Here is a 23,999-nt window from a genome sequence, read left to right as displayed (position 1 = left end):
CAACAGTGAGGAGGTAGAAGTGGCTGCTGGTTAACGCGGCATACTCCTCAAGGGGTTCCTGTTGGGTGATGGGGGGCAGGTGCTGAGACTAGAAGAGTCTGGGCTCCACAAAGCTGCAGCTCCCTGTCATTGTCCTCCTGGGTCAATGTCATTAAAGCGGAAGCTCTGGCAGGTGGGGCCAGGTGCGGAATTGGGAGGGGGATTAACAGGGGGACCAAAGGCAGAAAAAGGCCCAGTGGGTGCTCACACGGACTGCAGCCCTGACACCACAGAACTGGTGGTCAGGCCCCTTGTAAATGAAGTCCCCTCACTCCCAGGAGCCAGGGCACACCTGGGACTCCGGCTCCTGAGATTCCCTACACCCTGCTTTTCCTCCCTGGCAGGCGGTGGTTCTCCCAGCATTCCTTTTCTATCAGATATTTTCCCGCTTCTCCAACACAAGATAAACTTCAAGGTGAGGACTCAGGTTCAGTCCCATGCATGGGACCCGGGTAAAGGAATAGGATCAGAGTGTCTAAATCAGAGGTTCTCAACCTGTGGGTCGAGACCCCTTTGGGGGTCGAACGACCCTTTCACAGGGGTCGCCTAAGACCATCAGAAAACACATATATAATTACATATTGTTTTTGTGATTAATCACTATGCTTTAATTATGTTCAATTTGTAACAATGAAAATACATCCTGCATATCAGATATTTACATTACGATTCATAACAGTAGCAAAATTACAGTTATGAAGTAGCAACGAAAATAATTTTATGGTTGGGGGTCACCACAACATGAGGAACTGTATTAAAGGGTCGCAGCATTAGGAAGGTTGAGAACCACTGGTCTAAATCCTAAGTGCTCACCCATTTGGTAGTTGCCATTCACCTTCTGGGAATCAGAGGCGAGAGCGATGGGGATGGCATGGCTACCCCACCCACTCCAGTGGAGAAGGCGCCTGCCTCCAGGGGAGGCCACAGACCTGTTTGATGGAAGAGGACTCACACCCTCACCGGCCACACAACCTGGAGCCACCTCACTAAAGGTTTTCTGGAAGCACACACATCTTCACGGCACTCAGGCATTCCTACCAGGCAGTAAGCAGCCAACATATGAACGTGAAATCCATTTACCTGAATAAAACCAGTTGCCCACCCAATGTCACCCATGGGGAACAGTCACCTGGAGGAGCCGGGAAGATGTTGAAAGAAGAGATTATTTTAGCAACTTGTTTTGGGAATGCGAGACAGAGGCAGGTCCCCAACGGGGGTTCCGGCCAGACTGCGCACCTTGGGCTACCTCTGCCTGAACCTGGAAGTGTGGTAACGATGACAATAGCAAACATGTGACAGAACTTTCTGTGGCCCCAGCACTGTGCTAAGGGTTCCACAGCACCATGCGGCAAACACTATGATTATCACCCCATTGTACAGTAAGGAAACTGAAGTCCTAGGGGCTTACCTACACCCAATAGCGCAAGAACTAGACTGGCAAAGACCACATGACCTTATGACGGCCCATGACCTTATCCCATACAAATCTGTCCCCAGCACGGGTCCCATTTTCCACACCCACCTTTTTTATGTCTGGCTCACCTTTATGAGTCTCTGGGTTAGCTGGAGATACTTGGGGAAGGAATTGTCAGAGAGAGACGCTTATTGCCTAATACATACTTAACTACATGAAAAGATAGAAGGGAGTGACCATGATGACATTCGTCTTCCTGCCCCACACCATGCCTAGGACTTTTTCCTGGTATTAGTGGGATTTTGATTCAGCCAGAGAAAAGCAAATTTTGGAAGAAAAGGGAAAGGGATAGCCTTTCACTGCAATTAAGCTCACCCAAAAGAGAGGACAAAAAATATTCTTTAAAAAACTTTTCTGAAATATGATTTTGTTTCATTTTAGAAACATTTTTACAGATTAAACGTGTAGTAGAAAGTCACTAAGGATATAACTTTGCTTTATTTGAGGGCCATCATAGCTGTTGGAGCTAGAAGAGCCTTCAAGATAATCCAGATTAGAAGTTTTTGAATTTTTTTAAGCAACAGAGTATTATATTTCAAATAACATCTAAGGGCTGCCAACGCATACCACAGATTTCAAAAGCAAGGACAGAGCTGCCCTGGTTGAATGGGGAATGGGGGTAGCTAGTTCTCATTTACCTAAAGAAAACCAGTTGCCACCTAATGTCCACCCACAAGGAACAGTCACCTGGAGGGTTGGGGGGAAGATGTTACAAGGGGTCTGACCACCTCTGCCTTCTTAGTTGGTCTCTGAGTGACAGTGCTCCCACTTCCCAGCTAACAGAGGCCCAAGCGCTGCAAAGTATCACAGGGTCCTTGCTGCTCATCCAGGCTCTTCCTAAACCACATCAGGAAAAGCTTGTCTTCTCTCTGCCAACAACATGGCACCCCTTGTAGCTGTCGTGTTATTATGTCAGGAGGTTGTGTTCCTTCTGTGTCTAAGACAGACAGGGCGAGCCTGATCATTGCGGCGACATGACAAGCCACAGTTCCTCCTGGAGCTCTGCTCAGAGGCAAGCAGAACACAGGTGCAAACCCGCCGAGAAGCACAAGGTCTAAGAAAATGCTAAGTCACTCACAACTTGGCTTGGGAGGTTCATTTCCACTGTGATTTCCTCTCCCAGCTTTTTGAGTTAGACTTCTTAGGAAATCTTATGTGGTCACATATGACTAAATACATACAGACATGCATGCATGCATACATGCATACACATGACTGCTAATTTATAATAGTCCCCCAAGCCCTAGCCGGTTTGGCTCAGTGGATAGAGTGTAGGCCCGCGGATTGAAGGGTCCAGGTACGATTCTTCTCTGAGTGACAGTGCTCCCACTTCCCAGCTAACAGAGGCCCAAGCGCTGCAAAGTATCACAGGGTCCTTGCTGCTCATCCAGGCTCTTCCTAAACCACATCAGGAAAAGCTTGTCTTCTCTCTGCCAACAACATGGCACCCCTTGTAGCTGTCGTGTTATTATGTCAGGAGGTTGTGTTCCTTCTGTGTCTAAGACAGACAGGGCGAGCCTGATCATTGCGGCGACATGACAAGCCACAGTTCCTCCTGGAGCTCTGCTCAGAGGCAAGCAGAACACAGGTGCAAACCCGCCGAGAAGCACAAGGTCTAAGAAAATGCTAAGTCACTCACAACTTGGCTTGGGAGGTTCATTTCCACTGTGATTTCCTCTCCCAGCTTTTTGAGTTAGACTTCTTAGGAAATCTTATGTGGTCACATATGACTAAATACATACAGACATGCATGCATGCATACATGCATACACATGACTGCTAATTTATAATAGTCCCCCAAGCCCTAGCCGGTTTGGCTCAGTGGATAGAGTGTAGGCCCGCGGATTGAAGGGTCCAGGTACGATTCCGGTCAAGGGCATGTACCTTAGTTGCAGGTTCCCCAACTCTGGTCGGAGTTCGTGCAGGATGCATCCAATCAATGTGTCTCTCTCACATCTCTCCATTTCTCCATCTCCCTTCCACTCTCTCTTTAAAAAAAAAAAATCAATGGAAAAATATCCTTGGGTGAGGATTCACTAAAAATAAATAAATAAATAACCTGTTAAAAAAAATGATAATAATAAAATAAAATAGTCCACCAAGTAGACATATAGTAACTTAGCCTACATACTAGCCAACCTCTGCATCGTCAGCATTAAGTATTACAAGATCAGAAAGAAAGTGAGCTCCCAGTCCCTGGGCAGAATTCAAGGAGAAGCTGATGATTAACAAGGGGAGAGGAATCAGGCTTTAAAGGCGTGAAAATGACCCCTGCGATCCCTTTTGCCTCTAAGATTTCATGAATCAATAATAATTATAGCCCGGCTGGCGTGGCTCAGTGGTTGAGCATCGACCCATGAACCTGGAGGTCACGGGTTCGGTTCCCAGTCAGGGCATATGCCCGGGTTGCGGGCTCGATTCCCAGTGTGGGGCGTACAAGAGGCAGCCGATCAATGATTCTCTCTCATCATTGATGTTTCAATCTCCCTCTCCCTTCCTGTCTGAAATAAATAAACTCAATAAAAATATTTTTAAAAAAATAATAATAATTACAATAACAACAACTACTACCGTTACCAGCTGGCACCATGCCAAGCACCTCACAGGTTGGTTCATTCATCCTCAACAAAACACTTCAGCAGAGTTCATGATGCCCGTTTACAGGTAAAGACACAGAGGCCCCAAAAGTCAGATCACTTTTGCAAAGACATCCAGCTAATAAGGGGCAGAGCCAAGTTTTCAAAACCAGACCAGCGTGCAAAGCTCAAGTCTCTTAGTTATACCACCTCCCTGCAGACATCTGAAAACACAAGCAACGGGCATATGGCAGAGAAGGTGGGGCTGCAGGAGCACAGGTGGAGGGGTCACTACCATTTGGGGAAATTAGGGAGGCTGCATAGTGGGGGTGACCTTTGAACTGAATCTTGAAGGTGGGTGAATGGAAGGTACTTAGATGAAGGTGAGTGGAGGTGGGTGAGTGGAGGTGGGTGAGTGGATGCGGGTGAGTGGAGGCGGGTGAGTGGATGCGGGTGAGTGGATGCGGGTGAGTGGAGGCAGTGGCTCTGGAACCAGGCGCTGCATGTAAAGTTGCCCAGGGGCATGAGAAGGGATGGGGTGTCCAGCGACCCACAAGCAGAAGCATACGACAAGGGAGAGCAAGAGAAAAAGCTGGAAGGGTGAGCCGGATCCTGGTGGTCATGGAAGAAGCTTGGGCTCTCTCCTTCAAAGGACAGGGAGCCCTGGGTGGCTCTAAGCAGCGGGAGGCCTGGTCACACGTGGAGGGTACTTGCTGTCCTGAACATACATCATACACTCGGGTAGGTTCTCTGGAAACCTGTGTGCAGTGACCACGGGGCAAAGGATAACCAGGGCTCCAGAGGAATCCAGCTGCCAAATGCAGCCAAGCTCTTCAGGTTACAAAGAGGGAAGGATCGGTCAAAGAAAAGACAGCAAATCAGAAAGAGCACAGCACTGTCTCCCATGAGCACCCATCTTCCTGCTGCGATTATAACCGCTGGCTTTGACCTCCATGAAGCCAGCCAGTGCCCTGAGTACATTCTCCAGAACTTGGCACTGGCATCATCGAAGGAGTCTGTTGAAGGAGAAATTATGGAGAAGCATTTGGGACATTGGAAGACACACCACTGGGCACAGCAACCCCTCCTCCCCTCCTACGCCAGGTACTGCCCCATAACACACTGCCCACAGAGGCTCTTCTCCTCTGGCTTCCCTTCCCAGCAAGAGGTGACAGCTTTTCCCTTTGATGTCTTCTCTGTTTGGTTTATGATTTAGCACAGACTCTGTCCTAGGATCCACCTTCACTACAGAAGAAAGGTACAGGAAGAGGCAGTGAACTGGCTAAACCCAGAGGACACCCATTCTCAGCCCCATCTGAAATGGGGCTCTGAGTAGCCAACATCTCAATTGTCCAGAGAGTAGTCCAGAGAGGCGGGGAGAGGAACAGAAGAGATAGGAGGAGTCCCAGCTCAGGATGGTCCGATGGAACCTGCCTGGGACCCACAGTTTTTGCCCCTCTCTCTGGCAGGATCCTTCTGTTGTCCTGACATGAGAGCTCGTGGAATCCTCCCAGTAGAGGTGCCCAGGCAGTGGCACTGAACCATGTGGGACCTAGAATAAGACACTTTACAGCCATGGCTGGGTTGGGCTCAGTGACCTCTAGATCACTTTCCAATACTCACATTCCCTGATTTGAAACCCACAACCTGGCCTGGGCTGACCAAGCTTTTCATGGGCCCAAAGAAGCTATAGGAAAACCAGAGTCTAGATGTGACTGGGCTAGACATAACCTAAGCTGGCCAATCAGAGACCTCCACCCATACTTCTGAGCAAAGTGATTGGTCTGAAGGTTACAGGTGACTAAAGCAGATCAAATCCTGCTTCTTTATGGAAGAGTTGATGTGGCTACAGGAAAGAGAGAGAGAAGCTCTATTTCTCTCTTCTTTGAGATAACAAGCTATAAGACTTGAGGTTATCCCAGCCCTGGGCTTATCTCTTTACCAGGTGGAGACAGTGTATCAGAAAAAAAATAAAACCAACAGAGAAAAGCAGGACGAAGAACTAGATACAAAGGGAAAAGTGTGAAAGAATCATTTGTGCCCCTTGATCCTGCTACTAGTATGTCTGAAGCTAGAGCTACCATGGACTTCCAAGTTAAATGACTCAAACAAATGCTCCCTCCCCTTTTATTTCACTTCAACTAGGCTAATCAGATTTCTATCACTAACAACTAAAGGAATCCTAATACAACTCCTCTCTTAGTGTGGCTCAGTGATGGCTCAGTGGTTGAGCATCGACCCATGAACTAAGAGGTCACTGGTTCAATCCCCAGCCAGGGCACATGCCCAGGCAGCCAATCAATTATTGATTCTCTCTCATCATTGATGCTTCTATCCCTCTCTCCCTCTCCCTTCCTCTCTGAAATCAATAAAAAAAATATGTGTTTAAAAACAAAACAGCAAAGCACAATATATGGCCAGTATCCTAAATACTAGAGCTCTCGTATAATAATAGTTCCTCCTCCAACTCATACATCCAACAGGAAATGACGGGAAGGAAACCGGAAAATGGTACAGGAACCTTGGACTGGGCAGAGCACCCAAGGTAAATATAAGGAGGTTCATGCTCTTGATAAATAGATACAGTAATAATTTCAATAACTTTTTATGATAACCTATCAAAGCATGCCCTAATACATGCATTAGCCCCTCAGAAGAACCCTGAAGTGAGTGAAACACATATTATTACTATTCCCAGTTTAGGAATGAAGTGGATGAGGTCCCAGAGGTCCGCTGGCTTCCCTCTGCCTGGCCTGCCCTCCAGCTAGTGGCCGGGCAACACGGCTGGGCAAGGCGCCCTGACTCCTGGCCCTGGTGGTCACTCTGTTCTCAGACCACACTGCCCACCCAGCAGAAGTAACCTGCCTGTGCTAATGAAGTTGAGACTGAGATTTTTGTTCATGTGAAACTGCTGATATGACAGTCAGCCAAATTCTGACCCAAATGCACATACATCAGCAGGTTGTTCTCCCTGTGCCTATAGAGCAAGACTGAATGTGGGAAACCTGAGTGTGAAGGGGACCTTAGCCATCCCTTTGCCCAAGCTCCTACTGATACTGATACAAGCAGCACAACATTAAGTAACTGGGCACAGGGCCCGCTCTTGATGGTGGCAGAGCTGGGACCAGAAGCAATGTCCCCAGACGACCAGCCCAGGGCTCCATTATCTCTGAGCCTCCTCCCTGGGTCTCAGGAACTGCTGGAAGCCGATCCACCCTGGCTGCTTGAGGCAGTCTGTGCAGGGATGTTTCTAGGGACCTTGATATGGAGATGAGAAATGCCCTAGCCTTTGGAATGGAATGGATGGGAATAAGATCAAATAGGATAAATGCAGATGTAAGAGGACAATAGGGGAAGGAACCTGGCTAGGAGAAGACAGGTTGTTTCCCCAGGTGAGGATTTTTATCAATAAACCCTTTAACTGAGTGTCAGAGGGGTGGTTGGTCGCTTTGATCTTTGCTTGGAGTGACCTCCTTCAGTTACTTCCTTGTAGCTTAGTGGAACAATAGAGTAACCTTTGAATGGAGTTGGGAAGCCCCCTGGCCTTTTGTATAGAATGGATAGGATTGGGACCAAATAGTATAAATACAGATGTTAGATGACAATAAAGAGAGGAACCTGGCTATGATGATCACCTGAACACTGCCTCCATATCATTCATTCTTCGCCGACTCCGTCCACACCTTGGGGAACCCCTGGACCCGCTGGGGCTGGACCCCAGCAAGGAACGACTCCCATTTCCACCCAGGATTTGGTTCAATGGCTTGTCTGTAGATGAGAAGCAGGAATGCCCACTGAAAGCACAGCCTTTGGCAAGGGCTTCCTGAAGGGAATGGGTCTCCTGGGAAATGGAGAGGACTAGCCAAGAGAGACTCTAGGGAATGGAATGTGCCTGGTGGCCCAGGCAGCAACAAGGGGCTGGTGTGATGGGTGGGAGGGGGTCAAGAAAGGGACAATGGCAGAGGTTGGACACACACACTGAGATGGACCTGGACGACCCTAGGAAAGCTCCTGCCCGCGGGGAATCATTAAACTTTGTTGCTCGGGTGTATAGTAGATGCAGAGTGAAATTGTGACTTAACAAGTATAATTTATTAAAGACAACATTTTTTTTTCCAAAAAATGGTTTCTGAGCTGCCATCACAGAAGATTTACAGATTCGTGTCTCTGTTATCTGTGTGTGGAGATCAGGGGGGATAATCTCCCAAATAAATAATTGCTGGGGCCTTTGAAACACATTCATTCGTTCGGCAAAGATTTGCTGAGCACTTACTATGTGCCAGGCCTGCATATGTGATAGTAGGTGTGGAGTGATCAATAAATAATCCATGGCTGCACCACAGAGTGCCAGTATTATTGAGGGAACAAGCCACACAGACTGTCGAACAACAAGTCCATCATTATAAAAGTGAAAAGAAAAGAAACAGAGGCCAGTACAGAGCAATGGGGGTGAGACCTATGTGTAGATAGGTTGGCACTGCAGCCAACTCCGGCTGTGTAATAGACCACCCCGCAAAATTTAGAGGCTCAGAACTGCAGCAATCATTTTTTTAATCCTCACCCAAGTATATTTTTTCCATTAATTTTTTAGAGAGACTGGAAGGGAAGAAGAAGAGGGGGAGAGAGACACGCACACACATTAATCAGTTGCCTCCCACTCGCACCCCGAACCGGCAACCCAGGTATGTGCCCTTGGCTAGGAATTGAACCTTGGCCCTTTGGTCCATGGGCTGAGGTTCTTACCACTGAGCAACTGGCCAGGGCCACAGCAATCATTTTTATCTCTCATGATTCCGTGGTCCTCAGTTCTTCTGCTGGTCTCATTTGGGGTTTCTTATGCAGCTGCAGTCAGATGGCAACTAGGACTAGAATATCCAATATGGTTTCACTCACGTGCCTGAGGCCCGGGCAGGGACAGCTGGAAGGCTAGGACCTCTCCCTTGCTCTCTCTACGTGGTGTCTCCATGACTTCTTTACATGGCAGCTAGATGGCAAGAATAAGTGTTCTAAGGACAGGCCCAGCACCAGCATGGTATCATTTCAGCTTCATTTGGTTGGTCACAGCCCTGATTCAAGGGCAAGAGAAATAAACTCCACCTCCCATTGGGGAATAGTGATAGATTTTATAGTCATCTTTAATCCACCTATGTGGTCAGGGATGGCCTCCATGAGCAGGTGACATCTGAGCCAAGACCTGAAAAAGGAAAAGGAGTCATCCAACTAACAAGTAGAAGGAAAAGCCTTTTGACAAGGAGTAACAGCATGTGCAAAGACTCTGAGGCAGGAAGGATGTGGTCAAGGAATCAGTAGAAGGCAAGTTGTGTGGGAAGAGGTGGAAGAGGCAGGCGGGTAGGGGCCACAGCACAGTCCTGCAGGCACACTTAAGGTCGGGCTTGCATTTGAAGTGCATGGGAAATCATGGAGGGATTTCAACAGAAGATGGATGTTTATAAAAGATGACTCTGGTTGCTGCATGAAGAATGGCTGGGCCCCTGGCTTAATCAGAGCTGCTAAAAGGTCTCACAAAGTGGCCTGAGCTGAGGAAAGACTCCAGACCCATGAGCTCCAGCATCCAAATCTGTGACAACACTGAGCTGTGCATCAGTGGTAAAACCATTTCCCTGTTGGTAGTAGTACCATAGAGTCCACCAGACCAGTGTCCTGGAGGGCAGGGTCACAAATGTCTGGCCCGTCACTGTCCCCCAGTGTGTCACTGGCCAAAGGACCAACTGAGCTTCTCTGAGAAGGACTGTGAAATGCATTCGTTTATGGTCCGAGGTGATTCCTGCCAAATAAACTATATGCAATGAGCAAATCTGGGACATGGAAACAAAGGACTCTTCCACTAGACCAACCGCTAATGTGAGGTTACTCAGGGAAAGACAATAAGGTTCTACCTAGTTACCTTCTGGTGCATAAAGGGTTAACGTTCCATTGTCTGGCAGCTGCCCCTCCGGTCCCACACCCTCCAGGTAAGTGATTCAGCACACAGGGGAATGGGGGAGACTAACTTCTCCTGACAGGATTTTCAAAATTGTCCTCGGGCACATCTCCATGGTCCATTCTGGCTCCTGTGATGCTCAGAAGTGAAAGGATTTTTAAGACCCAGGAGAATAAGAGAATAACATCTCCATGAATGCCTTCCACCCACACGCTTCTGACAGATCCCTGCTAATAAAGAGACCCTGACGGCGCCTCGATTCCGCCCATGATCCTTCACACGTACAGCCTGACAGACCCATCAGAAGTTGATCTATGCGTATATTTATACGCCTGAGACATAAACAGACTCCTCTGAGCAGGGAGTGGGACTTGATTTATGGAGAGGAAGGGAAACTTAGAGGCGCCATTTAAAAGTAATTAGCATGCAAAGCAAATCTTAGCAAGAGACTCCCAAGTGCCCACGTGCTGCCCGCACACCATGGGCCCCAGTGGACCCTACCACGCACACAGTGTCTGCGTGGCTTCCCCACTGCCTGGGTTAATGCAAATGGAGAACTGAAAATCGCTCTCTTCAATGGAGATTGGAGGCACTGGAGGATTTTAACCAAGGCATTGAAAGGAAAGAGTGCTGAGCCCTTGAAAATGGCTCCAATCAAGTCAATTAAGATCCCATTAGAAGCTATTCGCCTTTCACTGTGGGCAAACCAAACAGAGCCTTCTGGATCAATTAGTCTCCAAGTAAGAAAGATTTCACTTAGCACTTCCCTCTCCTGCCCCGGCTCCAAGAACTTGTACGTGATTCAGTCTCCACCCCACCTTCCACATGACAGAGCTGAAGTGCCCCCTGCACCCTGCACAGAAATCAGGCTCATTTGCCTGGGGGTTCAAATCTTAAGGATCAGATTACTAATTTCCCACATACTCCTAGTCTACATGTGAATGATCCAATCTATTGGGAACCAACCATTTCTGCCAGATCCATTCCAAGGGGTCCCTAAAGAGGCAGCTACCTGGGACATCTGACCCCTTTTCCTCTGTACGTTTTGCAGGGTTTACCTGTCTCTCACTGAGTGCTGGAACCAGCTGGTCAGGGAATTTCAAGGCATGACCTTTTCAAAGTCAAACTCGGTCAAGGACTTACTGGTCATTTATTCCTGGTGACCTCTGAACATCATTTGAGGAAAATGTGTTTATGTGAAAATATTGGCAGTGAAACTTGTATCATTCAATTTGATTATAAATGTGGTTAAAATTCAGCGATAGCCTACTTCCCATGGTTACTATCTGGCCCTGGAAACCAGGATCACTTAAAACATAAAAGAAAAGAGGGTGGGAAAAAGGAAAGAAAACTATTCCTAAAAAGGTTACAGAATATTTCAAGGCCAAAAGACTTCTGCAATGATTGGACTTTTCTTTTTCTCTCTCTTTTTTTCTAAACCAATTAAGCAGGTGCTTAAATTTGAGAGCTTATCGGAGTTTGCTCTTCAGAAGTCCATGCCAAAGCATTATTCTGGGCATCATGGCAGCGGCCTGGCGCCATGTCCTTTCGTACCCTGCAAACATTCGGCAGGCCCACTTGTTTGGTGGGCGGGTTGCCCTGATGGCCGGAGCCCCTGCAGCATCTAGGAGGCCCCATTTGTCCCAGCTGCTGCTAATGTCACACCAAATCAATATCCCCACCAGAGGCACCTTCACAGCAGCAATTGATAGCATCCCAGAGGCTCCCCAGGTCCCTGGGTGTCAGCGAAGCTGCGGAAAATCCCTCTTTGCACCACCTGGTGGCTCTGACCTCACTCCCGCCCTGCGCGCTTGCCTATCTTTAATCACCCGTGAAATGATGCAGGGGCGAAGCCGTGTGGAGGAGGCTGCGTGGAAATAACCCACGGGGACGACCAGATGTGACTCACACTTGTCACCTTTGAAGGGAAGTAACATCTTGGAGCAGGATTCTGCTCTGGCCTGCCTCCAAGGGACACGAGAGAGAATACCTCCCTGTTCCGGGCAGGCAAGGGCCCTGCAATGCAGCTGAAGAAAAGGGCCAACATCAATAATGCATGCGGACCAGGGCTGACACATTCAGCTCTCTGGGTAATTGAGGAGATGCCAGATGTGTGGACAGAGCCGTCACTGCCCACTGAAAGGGCGGGTTTAACCCTGGAAGGTACCCAAGGACACTGCCAATCTCTCTCCTTACCTCAAATGTAAATATTGCTACCAACATGAGTAGTAATAGTAATAACACTGATATAGCGATAATAATCATAGCTACTACTTATCATATGCTGTATGTACTACCCTCTGCAAGCATGATATCCCATGAAACCTCACAGTGAAACTTAATTTGCTCAAGGTCATACAGTGCATGACAGAGCTGGGATTTACTGAAGCCTGTCCTTGACCTACTGTGGTGTCTCTCAGAAGGAAGTACCTTTGTGCAAGTTGGGAGGCTTATCCTATGTGTTGGTCAGCCAAGGGCCCTCCGACCCAAAGCCCTCTGATGAGGGTACTGTGACTTTGCAGTTATAGACCACCTCATGCCATCTTTAAGTAGCTTTATGAATAAGGCCAAGGAGACACAGTAGAGAGGAGATCACGAGCCCAAGGCCACACCTGCAGACATGGGCAACACCAAAGGAAAAAGGAGCCCGCAGTGAGGACACTCGGGAGCTACCCTCTCAGCAAATACCAAGTAGACGGTACAGTACTGCCAACTAGAGCCACCATGCTGAGTTAGATCTGCGGACTGTATTCATCCTGCATAAGGGAAACTTTGTACCTCTGACCAACATCTCCTCTTTTCCTGCTTCCCCCACTTCCCCGGCCCTGCCAACCACCACTCTACTCTCTGGGTTCCAACACTAAGAGAGTAAATCTTAAGTGTTCTCAACACACACACACACACTCACACACACACACTCACAAGGGGAGGTGATGGATATGTTAGCTTGGTTGTTGTGATCATTTCACAATGCACACATATCAAAATTTCACACTGTGCACTTGAAATATATACGATTTTTATTTGCCAGTTATCCCGCAGTAAGGCTTGGGGGGGGCGGGGGGAGTCTGCCATTGTCAGGATGGAAACTGCTTCGATCGCTCATTTGAGGGTCTACAGATAGACCTCAGCCTCCGAAAGCCACAGCACCTCCACGCTGGGGCCCAAGACCTCGGGGCGGGAAGCGGTGGGGAGTCCTCCACAGGTTTCACAGGGAGGCAGGCTCTGTTCCCAAGGTTTCACATGACAGAAGGGAATATCCAAGCTGGGCCATGGTGGAATGGAGCTGGCCCGGCCTCCAGGGGAGAAACCCTGCATTTGGCATCCCCAGGGAACTCCCTCTTCTTGCTTGTGCCCCAGCAGCATTCTCTGTCCCCAGGAGGAGACGAGGCCACAGTAAAAAGGTTACTTGCTTTGCCTCCTGAAGGCAGGACAAAGTAGTTTCTTGGTATCATTTTCTTCTCTTAAACTCCTCTCATTCTGTTCATCTAATTTTTCTCTTGCAAGAAGAAATCAAAAAGAAAGCGTTTCCCTGGAATGATAATGACAGGAAAGACAGAATGATGGGGGCTGGGGTGAAATGCTATCGAGCTGAAAATAACATGTGGGGCTACGTGAGCCGACAGCCTATTGTTATAATATTAATAATAATAAAATTAAACACATCAACACTTCTGCATGTACCGCCCTCTGGGGCTGTCCTCTTCTCGGGCTCCCTGAACCCGAACGAAGAACCAGGCAGAGGCCGGAGGGCGCTCCCTCTGTGATCTCTACGCGACCTGGAAGAGGGAAGCATTCGCAGCATCTGTGCTTCCGCCTCTTGCACTGTCATCCCAGCCGTCTCGGCGTGGTTCCCTTGCGTGGGAGCGAGCCTCTGAGTTCCAGCGGTACCAGGGGTTCCAAAGGCAATGCCCTTGACAGACGTGGGCAGGAAGCCGAGGGCCCAGCACCAACACCAAACAAAAGCCATCGTCCACCCTAGAATTAATCCACATTTCAGGGTTTCCATTACATGCCCTTGTTCAGAGAAGCCTGCATGGTAGACCAATCATGGGGTTTGGGGAAAGTTTTAAGCGCCTATGGATCAAGGGCATTCTTTGCGAAGCTGATAAAAGCTGCAGGCGCTCTCTGTACCTATTTCAATCTAATGTGTACGCTATGATTTGCATATATTCATATATTTTAGGAGGCTCTGGAACTCATCCAGCTCCCTTTCCCAAAAATTCTGCTGTGGCTCAATGTGTGTGTGTGTGTGTGTGTGTGTGTGTGTGTGTGTGTGTGTGTGTGATTTAATTTGCTCTTCTTTTTTTAAAAAAATATATTTTATTGATGTTTTACAAAGAGGATAGGAGAGGGATAGAGAGTTAGAAACATCGATGAGAGAGAAACATCGACCAGCTGCCTCCTGCACACCCCCTACTGGGGATGTGCCCACAACCAAGGTATATGCCCTTGACCGGAATTGAACCCGGGACCCTTCAGTCCACAGGCCAATGCTCTATCCACTGAGCCAAACTGACCAAGGGTTAGTTTGCTCTTCTTAGCACTGACAGAAAACGGCATGAACTAAAAGAAGATAAACTAATAAAAGATATATTTAAGTTCTAAAAGAGCACTGTACTTAATGATCATCAAATATGTAGCAAGTTCTCTACCAGGTATAAGATACACGTACGTGCATTTCATCCTCTTTACAATCTCATAACAAGGACTGTGTCTTTCATATTGCCCTCGCTGTCCCCAGTGCCATGCACGGTGCTGGTGCTTACTGAATACTTGCCAAGTGAATGAATTATTACCATTTTATAGATGAAGAAACGGAGCCTCTGGGAGGTTAAGTAACTTACACAAATCAGACAGGGAATACATGGTAAAGGGAGGATTTGAACTCAGATCTGCCTGTCCCCTTTCCCCTGTGTCTTGATGAACATTTGATAGGATCTTCTCTGATACTGAAGCAAAGACATAAAAAACATCATAAATAAATTATATGCTGTGTTACTGGCAAGAGTTGAGGGAAACAGGGAAAGTCGAGGAGGGGGACAGAGAGTACGTGGTAGGGGGAGGGCAGGTTCCAGAATTGACCCGGGTGATCAGTGTGGGCCTCCCCCGAGGATGAGATTTGAGCAAAACCTGGAGGAAGAGCAGAGGGTGAGCTATGCAGCGGAGTGTGCCAGGGAGGGGAGGAGGCAGAGCCAGGCCCTTGTGCAGCAGGATACCTGTGGCTCAAAGAAGGGGCCAGTGTGGCTGGAGCTGGGAGGCCAGGAGAGAGTCAGAGGAGGTGAGGCTGGCGAGGTAAACGGGGCTGCAGAGAGACCATGGTGGCAGTCACTGCAAAAACTCGGCCTTTTACTCGGAGTGAAATGGGAACTCATCGTAAGACCTGGAGTGGGACCGCGGCATGATCTGACTTCCATCTCCAAAGACCACTTTGGCTGCTGGCATGAGGCTGGAGTGCGGCAGGGGCTAGGGCAGGGCTGGGATGCCACATCCAGTTATCCAGGTTAAAGAGGATGGTGGTGTGGCGGTGGAGGGGGAGAGAATTATATTCCAGATACGTGAGAGAAGAGAGGAGGTAAAGATGACTTCAAGGATTTGGCCCAAGGAACAAAACTGGCATCTGTTCAGGCTCATTGCTCTCCTCTAAGAAGACAAGCCTTAAAAGCCTGCTGTCTCATTCAAGGCCTCGAAACCAATCTGAGAGAAGTAATACGATGTTTGCAGTTTCCAAAGATGTTTCCTTTTTTTGTGAGAGAGGTGTTTCTCTGCGTAGACTTGTAAGAGAGAGAGAGAGAGAGAGAGAGAGAGAGAGAGAGAGAGAAAGGAAGGAGTTTCTTAAAAAGTATATGTTTTGCCCGGCCAGAGTGGTTCAGTGGTTGAGTGTTGACCCATAAACCCAGAGATCACCAGTTTGATTCCCGGTCAGGACACATGCCCGGTTACAGGCCCATTCCCCTGTAGGGGTCAGGCAGGAGGCAGACGATCAATGATTCTCATCATTGATGTCTGTCTGTCTGTCTCTCTCTCTCTCTCTCTCTCCCCTTTCCTCTCTGAAATCAATAAAAATATTTTTTTAAAGTGCATACTTTTTATTTGATGAAAGTTTTGGAAAGCACGCTTTGGAAAGTGTTTTCTTTGTCTTACTCCCCACCTTCATATCTAAGGCTGTGTGACCTTCTCTCCTCCTCTGCTGGCCACCAGGTCAGTATTGGACACCCCCCCTCCCCGCTGGCCACTCAGCTGTGCTTTCAAACAGCTTTCTGCAACTGGGAGCTCTAAGCAGACACTGACTTCCACGTGACCCAAATCTGACACCAAAAGTGAGAAGCCAGGGCTGTCCCCTCTCTCTTGTGAAAAGCAGAGGCATTCCTGGTTCGCCTCGGCTGCCAGGCAAATGCCGAGCTGTCAGCTCTGGACACAATCAAGAGTGAGTCTGGAGCTCACTTCCGGTCACACTGCTCAGCCGAGGAGACCGTCGACAGGTTAAAGCAGAAAGTGCCGAAGGGTTTGCCGAGCGTGAGTCTCCCCCTTCCTTCCTTCGAGGGTTTGCTTTTTAAAAATGCTAAAATGAAGAAGCCAAGATGATAGAAAACCTGTACTTCTGTAAGGAAATATTTATTGCACGTCTACTGTGTGCCTGGCGCTACTGTCTTAGGGAATCTAAGGACAACACTGCATTGTCCTCTCCATTGTTCTGAGAAGAAGAGTGGAGAGAGGTGAAGCAAGTTGCCCTAAGTGATCCAGCGAGTCAGCTCAGATGTCTGACTGCAAATGACAGCTTTCACCACAGCGGCCTTGAGGATGACCGACTGGCACTGAGGGCTCCCGGGATGCAGGATGCTCCACTTTAAATGCAGGACAGTCTCAGACATACCCGGACAAGACAGGCACTAAATCTTTTTATTAGTGAAATAAAAATATGCACTTAGAAAATGCAGTCTATTCAAGAATACTTCAGTAATTCAGTAGAATAACTGAAGTCTTTTGAAACATCATCGGAGCATTAAAAGTACACACCCTTCCATAAGGTACATGTGGGCTCCTCGGGGGTTCGCCTTGAAGAGCACACTTCTTTCCCACCCAGTTAATGGCCGGTCTTCTGCAATCACAAGAGTGAGGCCTTAGTGAGAATTTGCAGCAGAACATTAATCCCCAATTCCCTACACGGTCAACCCTGCACCAGCATCATCAGTCCCTCCAGCTGAGTCCCAGAGCAAGCTTTCCAGTTGGGAGTGCTCCCAAATCCAGTTGCCTTTGCATCTGTTTTTTGCAGAAAGTCAACGGCATCTCTTGAGCCAGTCGTTCTAATTTATATCCCTGACTAATTTACCCCAGGACTCCGGCCAGTATCTTGCTGAGGGGACATCAACGAATTCAGCCTCTTGGGATAAGATTCAGCTGCTCAGAAAGGTGGTGTTGCTTCCACTGAGCCTGGCTCACACCGTTTGCTACTGCTGCTCACTCATTTGCTCCACAAACATTTACACCAACTTAGGGCCACACCTAGGGCTACTCTCTTCCTGTGCCTGGTCAATTAGCAAAGAACTCCCTCCTCAAGGAGTCTCATTGGTGTGGTGCCCTGGGATCTAGACGGTGACAGGTGACACAGAAGACATCTCCCTCCTCTTTATCACCCAGTGACTTGAGCAAAGACACTGAAGGACAGAAAATAGCTGAAACGATTGAAGTGTTGCCCTGAGCCCTGTGGACTTTGAGCGGCCAGCCCAGCGGTGCCAGGGTAAGAAGCCCTTGACACAATCTTTCGTGCTTTAGACCCTGCTGGCAGGTGAGCCAGAGACAGGTGAGTCCATCCCTCCACCTCCCTCCACAGGCTGGGTGCACAGCAAGGCAGTCTTCAGGCCCACCTCCTGATCTCAGGGATAACGTCCAATGGAAAGGTAGGAGAGAGTATAACTCTGACCCGGAAATAGATGGAAAGGGACTCCTGCCGCTCTAGCAGGAGTGTGTAGGCCCCTGCCTATCTCTCTTCTCATGCAAGTGTCCCCCAAGACAATGGTGTACTGGTAAATGTGTAACGACTGGCTCTCTAAGGGAAGGGAAGAGGGGCTCATTCGTAGCATTTGCTCATTTCTGGCATATAGATACTCCCACCATGGCCAATTCAATCTACCGACATGGTGTCACTGAACACAGAGCTGGGAAGAGATGCTAACAATCGTTCTCACAGCACCTCCAGTACAGAACTACTCAAATCCCCACACCAAGAACTCAACCCCTCTTCCTATTCTTGAATGAGGGAGGAGAGGGCTGGAGGGATTGTGTTGTGAGAATGAGCAAGCAACAAAAGCCAATGCAGCAGCACATGACATTTTGCTAGACTGCAAAGGAGGGTGTGTGGATTTTTACTACTTAAAGTCAAGTACACTTAAAAAGATGCTGTGAAAAAGATGCAATTATTATGAAACAGATAAGGAGACCACGTCAGGGTGGTCTATTTATTATTTATTCATTTGTTCACATCTCCCCATAGAGGAGTGCAAGGGTTCTGTCTACAGCATAGGTATGACGATGGGGCTCCCCAGATTTAAGTCTTTCAGTGGCTCCCTATTACTCATAGGATGAAGTCCCAGATAAGTAGTGTGGCATGGAGGCCATCTTTGCCCAATCCTGCCTTCTCCCCAGCTTTATCTTCTGTTTGTCACCTCTCTTCACCAGCCCTGCCACCTTGTCTCAACTCCAGCCACACTGCTTGGAGTTCTCAGTTCTGGCTAGGAGTCACACCTTTCCCCTCCACTATTTCTGGAACTCCTTTCTGCCTGCCTCCCACCCCCAGCTGACATCTGCATCTCTTTCTATTGATTTATTGTCCTTATTTCTTTCTCTATACTAACTAAACTCTTTGAAGGTAAGAGCTGGGCTAATTTGTCCTCCAGGACATACAGGAAATGTTGAATAAATGCTTGTTGAAATCATCTTATTTCATTAAGAAAAATAGTCTCACTGCTCAGAAAGATTTTTGTATGTTCAGGTTGCCTGAAGACTGAAAATGTCTTTGGAAAAGAACCCAGACAGGGTGGTTTTTCTGATGAGGCTGCAAGTCAGACAACAAAAACTGGTCTCCTCTGTGCCGCACATCCAGTCCCACCTGCACCTTCAGTTTCCTCCATCCAGACAGTGGCGTCGGAGATGTGTCACTCCCAGCAGCCTTCCTCCACGAGAGCACAGTCTGCCCTTTGCTGCTGGGTCACAGTGAGCAGCTGCAGAGGTTATGTGGTTTGGCTAGAATCACACTGGCCTTGACCTGGGTCAGGGAATACCAAGTGAGACACAAATGTTTATTATCATAGCTCCACGGCCCACTTTGGAACTCAAACAATGTGAGGCTTTGCTTCGTCCTAATATATCCAATATGCTGCTCCAGCACGGATGTTCTTCATCAACTCAGTTTGCAGAGTAAGATTGCTGCTTCGGGGGAAGCTGTTCTTTCCACTTCTTGCACTTCAGAAATACGGTGAGTCAGACATTGACTATCTTTACACAATAATGGATATATCCTCCAGAGCTTCACCCCAAATGAAACCTAAACAAACTCGGTAATAAGGAAACTGCCTACAGAATAGCTCAATACAAGGTCCCGGACACCAGCCTCAACAAGTACCAAATCCAACCATCTATGCCATGCTATTTCAATGTTTCCCATAACATTATGTTGCACAGAATGATCAACTGGTATCATAAAAATGGCCTCTGGTCAATTAAGTTATAGAACTGCTACATTCAAGATATGAAACAGTTCCCTTACTGTAGGACATCTGAGAGCTTTAACATGCCAAGGTATATTATCAACCTCCAGAATGCGGTCTGGTGTGCAGTGTTCCCCAGTCTTAACGAACCATGGAAACCCCACTTGCCTCCTTCTTTGATGGATCACCTTTAGGCATTGATGCTCTCCCAACAGCACTTTGGGAATCCAGCTCTAGCCTCATGAACTCATTCAATCACTGAGCAAGCCAGACACTTCAACCAAAGCCAGGGAAAGGAAGCATTAATGGTTTTGGAAAAAAATTTAAATCTCTCGTTAGAGGGAAACACAGGATGAAGTCATACAACAGAATGTTAAAATATCTCCAAAACAATAATTTTTAAACCCCAGTATAGAGCCACAGAGAGCATCCAATACTGCCAAGAGAATAAACTGTTCATTCCTTCAACATTTTATGATTGTCATCAAGGTAGAACAAGCACAGGCTTGGGAATTAGATACACCTGCATTCACATCTTCTATTCACTAGCTCTAAACTTGCCTACTATAGGGCTGTTGTGAGAACTAAATAAAATAATGAGCACCACCACATATTAAAAAGCAATTAATATAAGCCTAAATATTCTATGATATGGAAAACATCCCACTATGCCTTATGCAAATAACCTATGCCCTGTCTACATAGAAGCTATGGTTCTATTCCAAGCTCTGGTACATGTCCTGGTGCAGAATAAATCTCTATTTGTCAAGGCTTTCCAGATATACAGAACTATATGATTAGATAGATAGAGAGAGAGAGATGTAGATATGACAGTATATATGAGTGTATAGGTAGATATGATTTATTATAAGGCATTGGCTCTCACAATGACTTCTTGGCTGAGAAGATATGCAGTTGGCAAGCTGGAGACCCAGGAGAATCAATGGTGTCATGTACAGTCTGAAAACCAGCAGGCTTGAGAACCACATAGAGCAATTGTTTCAGTCTGAGATCAGAGGCCAGAAAAGACCAATGTCCCAGCTCAAGTAGTCAGGCAAGAGAAGTTCCCTCTTGCTCATCCTTCTTGTTCTAGTCAGGCTTCAATTGATTGGGTGAAGAGCACTCACACTGGGGAGGGCCATCTGCTTCACTCAGTCCACCGATTCAAAGCTAATCTCAGCCAGTAACAGCCACACAGGCAAACCCAGCATAATATTTGGCCAAATGTCTGGCCACCTCATAGCCCAATCAAGTTGACACATAAAATTAACCATCACATCTAAATGCAGCTATTGAATGAACTAGGATGAGGAAATATGGGAATTGGGGCTGTCATATAACCAATGTGTCAAGCAGCAATGCCAAATGACAACCCAACTCTAGTGCCAAAAGGCTTAAATAACTGGAGGAATCATTCAATAATTTAGATAAAATGACTATTCAACAGTCTCGTCTGCTGCCCACTGACTGGCCCTCTAGATCAGCAGATCATGGCTCCAACTTCAATGCCAACATTTGGAGAACTATAAATAAAAGAAAAAAAATGCTTTGAGCCATCAAATACTGAGAACAATGTTTCTCCCTATCAGAAAGGATATATGCACCCCTATGTTCATAGCAGCACAACTTACAAAAGCTAAGATTTGGAAACAGCCTAAGTGTCAGCAGATGAGTGGATTAAAAAACTGTAGTACATCTATACAATGGAATACTATACTGCTGTAAGAAAGAAGGAACTCTTATCATTTGCAACAGCATGGATGGACCTGGAGAGCATTGTGCTAAGCGAAATAAGCCAGTTGGAGAAAGATAAATACCACATGCTCTCACTGATTTGTGGAATATAATAAACAACATAAACTGATTAACAAAAATAGAGCCAGAGAAAAAAATATTTTAGAATATAATAGAAGTAATCCTGTTATTTGCAGATTTTTAATATTTCCTATAATTTTTGTTATATTATTCTATGTTAGTACAGTTTTGGTAACATTATTATATTTAAAATCTTTTTTTTCTTGAAATATTAATGTTTATTGCATGTAATATTATATTTAAAATCGTTTTTCTTGAAAAAAAAAGAACAATGTTTCTTTGATTGGTTGTCTTGTTGTTATATCCTTATGCTATTGGTGCCTACTAGAAGAAAAAACAATGAAGCACCCCCCAAACTTCTTTCAGCACACACACAAAAAGAAAGAACAATTAAAGAATGTAACTGAGATTACCACTGGGAAATGGGTGGGTAATTAGGAAGAACAGTTGCTACAAGCACTATGAGTTCAATTAATGAGACTCGAACTAAAACCTTCATTCTGTTGGACTCTTCACACTCCACTTGCAGTGGCAACACAAGTCACAAGGTAACATGGCATGAAAAGAAAGAAAGACTAACAATTGCTGAGCACTGATGTGCCAGGTACTGTGCCAAGCCTTTTAAAGACATTGACCCACATAATTTCCACCATGATCCTGAGGCAGATAAGCATTTATTTTCCCCATTTTGTAGCTGAGAGAACTGAAGTTAAGTGATTTGCCCAAGGTTATATGACCTTGAAGAGCCTTTCTCCTTATGGATAATGAGTATTACATAAATGACTATATTTTCCCCTTTGTTTAAGATGCCACAAAACTCCAATTCAAATGATCATAACATAATCTCTGCTCATAGATCTTATTTAATTTCTATTTTTCATGTGTTCTTATAAGACAAATCAAATCCTTTATGAATCAAAGTAGAATAAAGACTGGTAGAAAGATGGGTGCCAAGGACAATGATCCAGATTTATCTGATTCCAAAGATGTTAGATTGGAGGGACTGAGTTGAACTGGGTTGTGTTTTGTTTTGTTCTGTTTGTGCGTCCTTCGGGACTTTCTGGAGTGAATCTAGATCTCTTTATCTTAGGCTTGCAGCAGACCACTGAGCAATTTCCTCTAAGACCGTCCCCATCTTCTCTCTCCTATTGAATGGGCCCAGGGTTCTTTTTCTAAAGCACTGACCTATCCCAACAAGTCAGTTACCTATGGCTGAAACTGACAACCTCTACTTACTGCCCCAAACAAACGCTGAACTCTCAGTAAGATCTGCATGCCATGGTGTGAGGAGAAAGGATACTGATGCCTGCAATTTATTTTGAAATGCATCAAAAAATAACATGGGGGGAGGGTAACATGGATTAATAAATGATGAGGAGACGGATAGAGATAGATAGATGGATCTGTGGAAAAGCAAATATAGCAATTGTTCATTGTAGAGTTGAAATGACAGATATAGGATGTTCTCTTTACAATCCTATCACCTTAACTAATGAAAAATTTTTAATTTTTTTCATTAAAAATATGGGGGATTATAGAGAAAGAAAAACGTAATGGTGGCTGTCCGGGGCTTGGGAAATTCAGTTTAAGATGATGAAAAATCAGATCCAGGTGGAAATCTATCTGGAGCTGGACAGTAGTGACGGTTTCACAACCAGTGAATGTATGTAAAGGCCACCGAACTGCACACTATCAATGGCAAATATTATATTATGTGTATCTCAACACTAAATAAATAAATAAATAAATAATAAAATGGGGGAGAAGGTGAATTAGTCTTAAAAAATTGCTATAGCAACAATAATTGCTCTTGATAATACACAGGATAGAAAATGAGACAACTATTTTACATAAATAACAAAAAAATGAAGTGAAATTATTAAATTAGCTGTAAGTCTTTAAAAAGGCAGTTATTCACAGATTCTTTGGTCTCCACAGAAGAAAGTGCCTGAAGAAATGTCATCTTTGGCCTTTTAAAGAGCCCTGGCCTGAATCAGGAAATGTGATTAGCTTCTAAGCATGTGCACTAGGTAGCTGTGGGCCGTCGCGCAGAGCACTGTGCGCACGCGCCTCCCTCTCTGTGTTAATATCGTCCTCTGGAGGAAAGGCGCTGATCCAGTGATACCTGGGGTCCTTTTCAACGCTCCTTCTAAATCGTGGAGTCCTTTGCATATTTTATACAAGTCTTTGTACATTAATTGACTAAAAAGTAAGAACCAAAAAATGTCTGCTGGATCCCTCCTACCTGCAAAATCCAGTCTGAGCTCCTGAGCAGGACAAACTCGGCCCTGCAAGCCTGCCGCTCTGGCCATCTCAGGGCCCATGACTCAGCCCTCGCTGCGGGCTGCAGGCATGCGCCTTTTCTCAAGTGTAACATCCACCGCCGCCGGGTAGCTGGGTAGAGGAACCTGCTCCGCCTCCCCTCTGTCCCCTCGCACCACCCCCCCCCA

At 46.5% G+C, this 23,999-nt stretch overlaps 1 protein-coding gene across 5 annotated transcripts in view; it reads right to left on the bottom strand.

The window, feature by feature from the left end:
- Positions 1–23,999, bottom strand: part of PDE1C (phosphodiesterase 1C, calmodulin-dependent 70kDa) — a 342,910-nt gene that overhangs the window by 183,790 nt on the left and 135,121 nt on the right. The window lies entirely within an intron of this gene.

This window comes from Myotis brandtii, unplaced genomic scaffold, assembly GCF_000412655.1.
Source record: "Myotis brandtii unplaced genomic scaffold, ASM41265v1 scaffold17, whole genome shotgun sequence".
Lineage (NCBI taxonomy): Eukaryota > Metazoa > Chordata > Mammalia > Chiroptera > Vespertilionidae > Myotis > Myotis brandtii.
This window is presented reverse-complemented; position numbering and strand designations above follow the sequence as displayed.